Source organism: Canis lupus, chromosome 7 (genome assembly GCF_003254725.2).
Source record: "Canis lupus dingo isolate Sandy chromosome 7, ASM325472v2, whole genome shotgun sequence".
Lineage (NCBI taxonomy): Eukaryota > Metazoa > Chordata > Mammalia > Carnivora > Canidae > Canis > Canis lupus.
The window spans coordinates 26,990,745-27,001,116 of record NC_064249.1 but is presented as its reverse complement, the minus strand read 5'-3'; the positions used below and the strand labels follow the sequence as shown (position 1 = coordinate 27,001,116).

The 10,372-nt window shown below is 40.7% G+C and overlaps 1 pseudogene; it reads right to left on the bottom strand.

Annotated features, from left to right (window-relative positions):
• Positions 1 to 8,664: 8,664 nt before the first annotated feature.
• On the bottom strand, positions 8,665 to 10,065 carry LOC112648618 (chromobox protein homolog 3-like; annotated as a pseudogene).
• Positions 10,066 to 10,372: the final 307 nt, after the last annotated feature.

Here is a 10,372-nt window from a genome sequence, read left to right as displayed (position 1 = left end):
GGCCTGCAACCAGTCTTCCTCGTAATAAAATGCGGAAGGGAAAAATCATTCCAAATTGTAAAAGTAGATTGGTAAATATTTTGGCTGCATATTTCTGGGAAGGCTGTTTTCTCTCTCTGCTAACTTTCCCCCTTAAGTAGGGCATACCATTCAGAATTCGAAACCTGATGGCCAAGTTTTTAGGATAAACAAGACTTTGTGGCTCTAGAAGGAGCCTGGTCTTGAAAACTGATTTAGTTTGGAAATCAGGGTGAAGGGAGAGGAGGAGTAGTTGTTAAATAAAAGGAATATGGACGTTGCAAAGACATGATGAGGTTCCAAATGCTTGGATTTTGTTCCTGGCACTAGTACTTCTCCCGGCAATTTTAGGCACATATAATAAATATGAAGCCAACTTGGCTAAGTAAGCCCAGAGCTGACTGAGGGAAGTTCAAGAGTGAAAGCCATCAACGAGTGGGACTTCAGCTGTGTGTATAGAGACAAGTTTTAGAAGACAACATAAGGTTTTTGGGGAAAGAAGGATAATATGAACTTTTGGGGAAAACATAAGCTATTTAGGAAAGCCAGGAAAAACTGATGCTACTTAAGATACAGAATAAGAAAAATGATCCACTGAATAAATTAGATGGAAGAATATGAAGTTAAACACCAGAAATAAAAGAAAAGGAACAGAATTGTTGGCTTTGCTGTTGTTGTTGGCTGACACCTGTTTGAAATAGAGGATTTAAAAACTTTTCTTTTAAACCCACCTTTATAATGTCGAAGGAGCCCCTGAGCTGAAGAAAAGTTCAGATGAGAAATGAGTTTTACCTAAACAGATGTAAACGGGTTGAGTTTGGTACGTGCCAGCAAAATTGAAGGTTAAAGGGAAAAAGTTGCAAAATGATGATAGTTTTCCCGTTTTCTTATGAAAGAAGCCATTGTTCAGGGTGTGTGGCTGGCTCAGTCGGTAGAGCATGCCACTCTTGATCTCGGGGTCATGCATTCAAGTGCCATGTTGGGTGTAGAGATTACTTTAAAAAAAAAGAAAGAAAAAGAACCCATTGTCTGCTAGCTAGTAACATTTTCTTGCTAAGAAAATTGTATTTTATATAATGCTAAAAGATGTACATTTTACTCTTCATCTTATGGAAATATAAAATACTTCAATTTATTTTTAAAATGCTTTGAAACAGTTCTGATGTTGCAGCAAGGTGTGGAAATCAATGATTTTTAAAAAATTGTATAATTTGATGTAAGAGAGTCAATGGTAACCTGAGTTTACCTTAGTGGTGCATGGTTTCCAAACCCCATAAAAGATTAACTTATCTCAGGATTTATCAACCTCAGCACTCTTGACATTTTGACCCAGATAGTTCTTTGAAGTGGGGGGCTGTTTTGTGTATTTTAGAACGTTTAACAGCATCCCTGACCTTTCCCAACTAGATACCAACAGCAGCCCCGAACCTATGACAAATAAAAAATGTGTCCAGATATTGACAAGTGTCTGGGGAGGGGAGTCACCTCAAATTACTCCCACTTGTGAGGCACTGGTTTATTTTATTTATTTTTAACACAGGTCTTGAACCCATAACACTGAGTTCAAGACCTGAGCAAGACCTCAGGTCAAGTATCTGACGCTTAACCAACTGAGCCACCGCCCCTGGTTTATTTTAACAGTGTTATGATAAACCACTTAAGATTCATCTTCTAGGGGCTCCTGGGTGGCTCAGTCGGTTAAAAACATCTGCCTTTGGCTTAGGTCATGATCCCAAGGGTCCTGGGATGGAGCCCTGTGTCAGGCTCCCTGTTTGCCGGGGAGTTGGCTTCTCTCCCTCTCCCTCTCCTTGTTAAATAAATAATAAAATCTTAAAAAAAAAAAAGATTCATCTTCTAATTAAAGCAGAAAAAAAGTAAGCTTATTTGTTTAATTGATATCCTCAACAACAAAGTGTGACAAAGGTAACTGGTGTTAAGTTGAAGCATGTCAAGTACCGTTGGGTACTTCACATATTCGTGATGATGGTGGCTCTAAAGACAACAGACAGGAAGGAAGGGGGAGAGAGAGAAGACGGTGAAGGCAGAGCACATGCTATGCTTTCTGTGCTTAGAAATGGCTGGAATCGGCTGCCATCAGCTCGCACTGGGTCAGAGCCTGTGAACAGGAAAGCTGGCAGCTGGAGAGGGGTGAGGTCAGGTGGGACGCAAAGGATTTGTTGTTTTTTTTAATCAAAATAGTAGTTTTCCTTGCTACAATGATCTCAAAGACTTAATTCCTTTACAAAGGGCATTTTCTGGTCCAATTCATATTGACCTGGCTTTGTGACAAAATGCATAACCTCAGACAAGGAGGATTTCCAGGGCAGATGAGAGAAAGTAGATGTTATGTTGTTATATTATTCACTGATTCAGTGAAGCTTTAAACTTCCTCATAATACATTTAGGTTTCTCAAATTCCACCACCCATTTTGCATACAGATTCAAAAAATACTAATTGGATGTAAGGCTCTCAATACATGCTAATTGTGGGCACTTTATTAATTGCATTGAATACGAGCCAGGATCTCCTGTGGCCAATATTGTCCTGTGCACTTAAAGAGAGGATAGGAGACACGGAAGATGCAAGCAGGTGAGTTGAGCTAGGTAGGTGAGTGAGTCTAGGATAACTCGTGCTACCTTGTGAGCACAGCTTTTTTCCCACCGGCCCCAGGCTCTCTCTGCCACACCTGCAGCCTCTCTGCATGAGCCTGGGTGCTTACAGCTCAACACATGCAGACCTGCAGCTCCTGAGAGATGGTGGATGGCAAGTTTCCTCCTCACACCTCTTGTGTTATTTCTCTTTCTCTGAAGGGAGCCCGAGTTCAAGAGGTTGCAGTGAGCTCTATTTGGATCAGCCTTCTGCACTGAGGTACAACTGTTCAGAATGTTCTAATAATAGAGGTGATTTAACGTCAGTTTTGCACCAATCCCAGAGAGCAAGAGGGACCCTCATGGTGGCAACGGGCAGGATCTTGCTCTCTCTAGGCCAGGCCAATATCAGCCCGTGCACAGATGTGAATATAACTGATTTGAACTTACATATTTCCTTCTCTTTGGCAAATAGCCACAGCCGTGAGCCTCCAGAGGGGACCCCCCCTCCCCCAATCCTGGGCCCAGGATTCTCAAATATTTCAAGATATTTTGAATATGACCTGGCTCAGGCTAGTACTTTCAATGCTTTTAGCTAGTGACTGAATTCCATTCAAAAAATTTCATCAAGGGGCACCTGGCTGGCTCAGTCAGTGAAGCATACGACTCTTGATTTCTGGGTTGTGAGTTCGAGTGACATGTTGGGCATAGAGTTTACTTAAAATTTCGTTGAGCTTGCATGTCATGCCAAGGTGGATGGAATAGTCAGCGGACAGATTTGCCAATTGTATGGGATAGATGGCCAGTTACAAATGAGAAGGGATTTCAGAGGAGTGGGGTGGAAATATGGTAGTAATTTCCTTTTGCCTTGACGCTTATGATAGTAATCACCACTCCTCATCCTTGAGCCACAGAGAAAGGTGAGTGGAGAAATGAGAAAGAGGAGGCCTGGCAATAGAGTAGGTGGCATTAAGTACATTCATGGTGTTATGCAACCACTACCACTTTCTATCTGCAGAATTCTTTTTGTCTTGTAAAACCAAAATTCTGGGGACACCTGGGTAGCTCAGGGCGTGATCCCAGTCTGGGATTCAAGTCCTGCATCGGGCTCCCTGTGCCTGCTTCTCCCTCTGCCTATGTCTCTGCCTCTCTCTGTCTCTCACAAATAAATAAATTCTTTTTAAAGACCCCGAAATTCTGTACCTATTAAGCAATACTCCCATTCTCTCCTCCTTCCAGTCCCTGGCAACCTCCACTCTACTTTCTGTCTCTGTAAATGTTACTACTCTAGGTACTTCATGTAAACAAAGTCACACAGTAGCTGTGCTGTTGTGACTGGCTCATTTCACTTAACATAATGTCCCCAAGGTTCAGCCATATAGTCACAAATGATCAGATTTCTTTCCTTTATAAGGCTGAACAGTATGCCAGCATTTTGTATGTATATACCCTATTCTGCATGTTCATTCATCTGCCAATGGGCACTTGGGTTGCTGCTACCTCTTGACAACAAGGCTATGAATGCTGCTGCTATGGACAGAGGTGTGCAAATATCGGTTCAAGTCCCTGGCTTCAATTCTTTGGGGTATATATCCAGAAGTGGAATTGCTGGATCCAATTATAGTTTTATTTTTTAAACTCCAGTTTTGCACAGCGGCTGCAGCATTTTGCATTCTCACCAATGGTGCACAAGGGTTGCGATTTCTCCACATCCTCACCAGCACTTGTTTCCTGTCTTTTCTAGTCACCTTCCTACTGGGTGTAAGGTAGGATCTCATCGTGGTTTTGATTTGCATCTCCCCCACGGTTATTGATGCTGACCCAATTATGCTTTATAACTGATACAAATATTTTTAAAGACAAAACTTTATATGTCAATACTTTAATGTCATTTTCTCCCTGTTCTTGAACAAGCTGCTCAACATTTTCATTTTGCATTGGATTCTGGAAGTCACGTAACCAGCTCCACTGATGGGGAAAGAAGCAGCTTAGTGACTTTAAATAGTCTGAGCCTATGATACTTCTTTGCAAGGAGGTATTGATCACCTGTTGCCCATCTCTCTTGACTAAAGGAATGGAGTAAATAGACTTAGTGGTCATTTTAGAGACTTATTTGCAAAGGAGAACCACCTAGTGCAAGGTGCTGGGGCTTGAGGTAAAGGATCTGGTGATTGGTTTCACTTTGGATTTCAGCTTCAGCTCTATCGTACATCCCCAGTGCCAGTAAAATCTCCCTCTGAGCCTTGATTGGCCGGTCAGGGAGGAGGCAGATCCCAAGATGAGCTAGGATTGTCTTGTAATGCACGTGTCTTGTTTAAGGCTACGGCGTCACTTTCAAGTCAGCAGTAGTGAAGATGAAGAGGGAACTTTATCTTCAACACAGGTAATCAGGCTGCTTCTGCGGGCACAGAGAGTTCTGGGGGTCTGAGGACTCCAGTCTCAGATGCATCTATGCAGATACCCCATCCCAGATCTCTAGGTCCTATTCCTCTGCCAGCAGGACCCTGACTTTGTGTAGGAGGCTTCCTAAGGCTAAGTCATCCTTCTTTGAAGTGCTGCCATTCTTCTGGCTAAGTCCTGGGCCTGGTCTTCAGCTCTTTCTGCTGCTTGTTAGCTTCAGGAAATGAGGGTCTCTCTAATTCTCTAATTCTCACGTTTTGCTTTAAATTCATACTTGGTTGCCCTCTACCTGTCGTTTTTCCTTTTTCAAAGCTATGGATGCTGTTCAGCAGTAGGCATTCCATTCCACAGTCCTCCTAATTACTCTGTCTCCTGTTGCTCTCAAATGCCAGAGACATTGCATAAACTTACGCATTCCCTTTTACATGTTTCCTGCCCACTTCACAAGAGGTGAAAATTTCAGCAATTGTACTGCCACTGCATGCCAGGGACTGTCAATATTGCTACCTCCAGCGATTAGATCTATATTGCCCTCTTATCCATGGGTGATCTAATTCCAGGATCTTATCCTTCAGATCTGTTTTCTAGGATCACTCCTAGTACCACCCATCTTCGGGGGGTTGCTTAGAAATAGCTGGACCTAGGGAATTGGGTCCATTTGCTTTGTCAAGGAAGTGCTTTTTAGGAGAAAACCTCCAAGGGACTAAGTGATGCAGGATAAAGAAGGAAGAGATGGCCAAGCAAATACGTAGCCTTGGGTAAAGTCTCGTCTTGGCTGATCCAAGGGTGTGTGTGTGTGTGGCCCCTGAAGCATATATCACAATATAGAATTGTACCATCTTGAAACATTGGGTTTCAAGATGATCCCTGAGCCACCCAGGGATCCCCCTAAACTCTTAATTTTGATTTGTCTTAGCTGTCTTCACCATGTAGGTGTTCCAGTAATTTTTTTTTTTAAGAGACAAGGATATTCTATTTTCTGGGCCCTCATGTTCCTAATATTGTGTGTGTGGTTTTCATACATCAGTGATAACCACCTGGGTTTAAAATTCTTGTGTCACAGTTCCCTCCTCTCAACTCCACAGATGCTGTTCTGGTATTCTAAAACTTTGTGTTTGGGAATACCGAGGCAAGCCTACTTTTTGGTTCCTTGTAGGTAGCACATGTTTCTGCTTGGATAGTTACAGGATTTTCTTTAATATGATGACTTACATAGTTTGCCACAATGTATCTTGATGGGTCTTTTCTTATATATGACAAAACTTTTGTCCCACAGGACAGTCAAAGTTTAAGTTTGCTGGATTGATTAGATGATGGTTCTGGGTCTACTCTTTCAGGTTTCCTCCACAGGAACACTGTCCCATTCTTAGTGATTGCTGTCATCTCTGAGAGCTGTCACCATTTTCATTTTTGGTCTTTTTCACCTGTGTTCTGTGTTGTCTTCTCAAGTCTCTCTTCCATATCTCTCATATTCTTTAGTCAATTCTATTTATTGCTTCAGTAAAGGACTTAGTATTGGCATTGTAATTTGTTTCTTGGCAATCCTTGCTTATTGAAACTTGCTCCCCTTCTAGCTGATCTGTCTTTACAACTCCTTTAATTGTTTCATCTCACCTTTTCCCTCTTTCTGACTTTCTAAATTATGGAGGTCATATCTTACATCCTCTCATGGGTGCTAAGGTACTCTAAACATTCATTTAGTTCCTGTAGTACATCATTTTCAAAATCATGGTCTTGCTCTGACTCTTCAGGATAGTCGTCAACTCATCCATTCAACAACTATTTGAGCACTCAGTGTGATACCTGCAATCATAGTGAGGAGTATGTAATACATCGGCGAACAGACGAGACCAAAACCCTCTCTCCTCATGACACTTACATTTGGATGGATGGAGAAAGATCATAGACTGCAGAATGTTGGCAGGGTTTATTGTTCTGGAAGAATAGAGGGAGATTGGATGGTGACTTGAGGGGACTTCATTGAAAAGGACTTAGAACCTGGGAATCGTTCACACAGGTCTCTGAGGTGGGATGTTTCAGACAGGGACACAGTAGACACTAGATCCTGAGGCAGGACCATGCCTGATGTGTTTGAGGAAGAGTGAGGAGGCCACAGAACAGGGAACAGGCAAAGAGGACAAAAAGGAACTTGGGATCAATTATGAGAGAACTTGTAGGCCACCAAAAGTGTTCTAAAGAAGATGGAATGCCACTAGAGAGTTTTGAGCAAAGACATGATCTGATTACACTTTGAAAGAATCCTGTCCATGTTCTGTGGAGATAAGCTGTGGGGAGCAGAAATGGGAGAAGCACAAAGACCAGTTGGAAAGTGGTTGTAGTATTGCGGGTGACAGATGATGATAAAGCAAAGGACTAGGTGGTCACAGCAGATGCCTGAGAACTGGCCAGAGTCTTGCTGTATTTTTTTAAATTATTTATTATGTTTATTTATTTTTTTGAATATAAAACTATTGACCACTGTTTGCCAGTATTTACAATAAAGTAAACAATATACAGTTGGATAACATTCTGACTACAATAACTAAAGTTATTGTTTTCTCTGGTTTCTACTGAACCAGTAGTTCAAATACTGAGAAGATTGAGCCTACATGTTAGGAATGAGTTGGGGTGAAGAAAAAACATGCAGGTCAAGAATTTGGATTATAGAAGTCTGTCCACCCATTTATTCCAGCAGTTGCTAAATTGCGAAAATTTCTAACCACCTCGTTATGATTAGGTTTCCATCAACAAAGTCTTAGACACTCCATGAATCATGACCTTTTAGTCAATAAAGCACAAGGGTTTTCAACTTCTTGAAAAGGAATGGTTCACTAGAAGGAACCTTTAAATATCCATTTAACTAAGTTTTGCTTACCTAATTAAAGTACACCAAAACTTGTCTAGTTTTGCCCTTTGGGTGGGGAGGTTGTTGGTGGTGATTAAAATTTTCCTTTCAGGGATCTTGCAAATAAACTTGCATTTATTTGACTGTAACTAGGGATATGAATTCTGATATGGCTGCTTTTAAATTGTCCAATTTAAACTCTCTACATTATATTTAAATTGTCCAATTAATTACAAAATTTGAAAGGTTAAGGCTTCAGGAAAAATTTCAATGTAACTTTAAGTGATTTATTTCTTAAGTTGCTGAAAATGATAGCATCCCAAAAACATGGCCTTATCCATGGTTATAAAATGCTGTTTTTGTTTTGGTGAATGTTTCAAAAATAACAAAAAGAAAAGAAAACCACTTATTTATGTACTTTTAAATATACACACAAAAAGCCCTAAATAAACAAAAAACCCAGAATGGTCCTTAGGCATATAGGAGTTAAACACAAATTTTGACTGAGTAACAACTATGAAGATTTCCCCCAACATTTAGAAAAGGTGTTCTCTGATGCAGGGGGATAATATGGTCTCAAATATTCTTTTCTGATAAAGGAAACAACTACAGAAAGCTTTTATTTGTTCAAAGTAAACCAGTGCTATAGATGCAAAAAACCCCAACAACTCCCCCAATACTACTTCGAAACAAACATATCAAACTTGATTTTCATTAGAATGTTATTTCTTCACACTAATAAACCAAAAAACAAAGACCCAGATTTATATATATAAATATATTTAATATATATTAATGTTTATTATATATTAATATAAATATATTATATATATATATAAATATATAAAAAGCAATGCAAACAATTATTGAGCTTCATCTTCTGGACAAGAATGCCAAGTTAGTCTCTCTTCATAAAATGCAATTACAATTTGAGGACACTTCATATTTGCCTCTTTTGCCAGCACCAAGTCTGCCTCATCTGAATCTTTCCATTTCATGAGAAACATTAATTCTCCACTGCTGTCTGTGGCACCAATTATTCATTCAGGATCAAGACCTCTGGCAAAGCCTCTTGGTTTATCAGCAGCACCTCTTTTCTTCTTTGATTTGCTATCATCAGATTCGCTGTCAGCTAAAGATTTTCTTTTTGTAGCATCTTTTTCTTTACCAGCTTTTTGAGAATTAAGGAATGCTTCAATTAACTCTGGACAATCTAAATTTTCTTCAGGTTCTCAAGTATTGTCAGCATCTGTAAGTCCCTTCCACTTCAGGAAATAAATACTCCACCTTCCCATTCACTACATGGCAGTCCAGTACTTTTTCCACCATAAATTCTTCAGGCTCCGCCTCTCCTCCTTTTTTACTCTTTCCATTCTGTTTCTTTCCCTTTTGCAGTGTAGTTTTATTGGAGGCCATTTTTTATTGCAGACTTGAAGAGCTATTACGTTCACGGCATGGCACCTGGTGGTCCCCGGAGGGGAGGGAGCTGAATTTTTTAAAAAAGATTTATTTATATTTATTTTAGGGAGGAGGGAGGTGGAGAGAAAGAGCTAGCAAGCGAGAGAGCAGCAGGAGGGGCAGAGGCAGAGAGAGAGAGAAAGAATCCCAAGCAGATGCCCCACTGAGCGTGGAGCCCAACCCAGGTGCCCCTCATGCTGCATTTTAAGGTAGAACCAGAAGGATTTCCTGACCCATTAGTTATGGGTTGTGAGAGAAATGGAGTATGACTTTGGTTTTTTGGCATAAGCAAACTGGAAGGATTCAGTTGTCATCACCTGAGATGGGAAGGAATGCTTATGGAGTAGGTCTGTGGGAGCAAATTGGAATTCTGTTTGGGACATACTAAATCTGTAATGAGTAATAATGAAGATGTCAAGTAGAGTATTAGATATGAATCTGAATTCAAAAGTTAAATGGGAGACATAAACTTGGGGTGTCAGCACATAAATACCATTTCAAAGGTAAGATTAGGTGAGATTTCCAGGGAGATTGTATGTGGAGAGCAGACCCAGAGCAAAATAAATGAAAGACAATTACTATATGATCTCACTCATATGTGGAATTTAAGAAACAACAGGATCATAGGGGAAGGGAGGAAAAAATAAGACGAAATCAGAGAGGGAGACAAACCATAAGAGACTCTTAATCATAGGAAACAAACTGAGGGTCACTGGAGGGGATAGGGTAGGGGGATGGGGTAACTGGATGCTGGGCATTAAGGAGGGCTCAGGATGTAATTAATACTGGGTATATGGGATCCCTGGGTGGCACAGCGGTTTGGCGCCTGCCTTTGGCCCAGGGCGTGATCCTGGAGACCCGGGATCAAATCCCTCATCGGGCTCCCAGTGCATGGAGCCTGCTTCTCCCTCTGCCTGTGTCTCTGCCTCTCTCTCTCTCAATCTGTGTGACTATCATAAATAAATAAAAATTAAAAAAATTAAAAAAAATACTGGGTATGAGACTGATGAATCACTGGCCTCTACCTCTGAAACCAACCATTGTAAGAAAATGCCTGAAAAG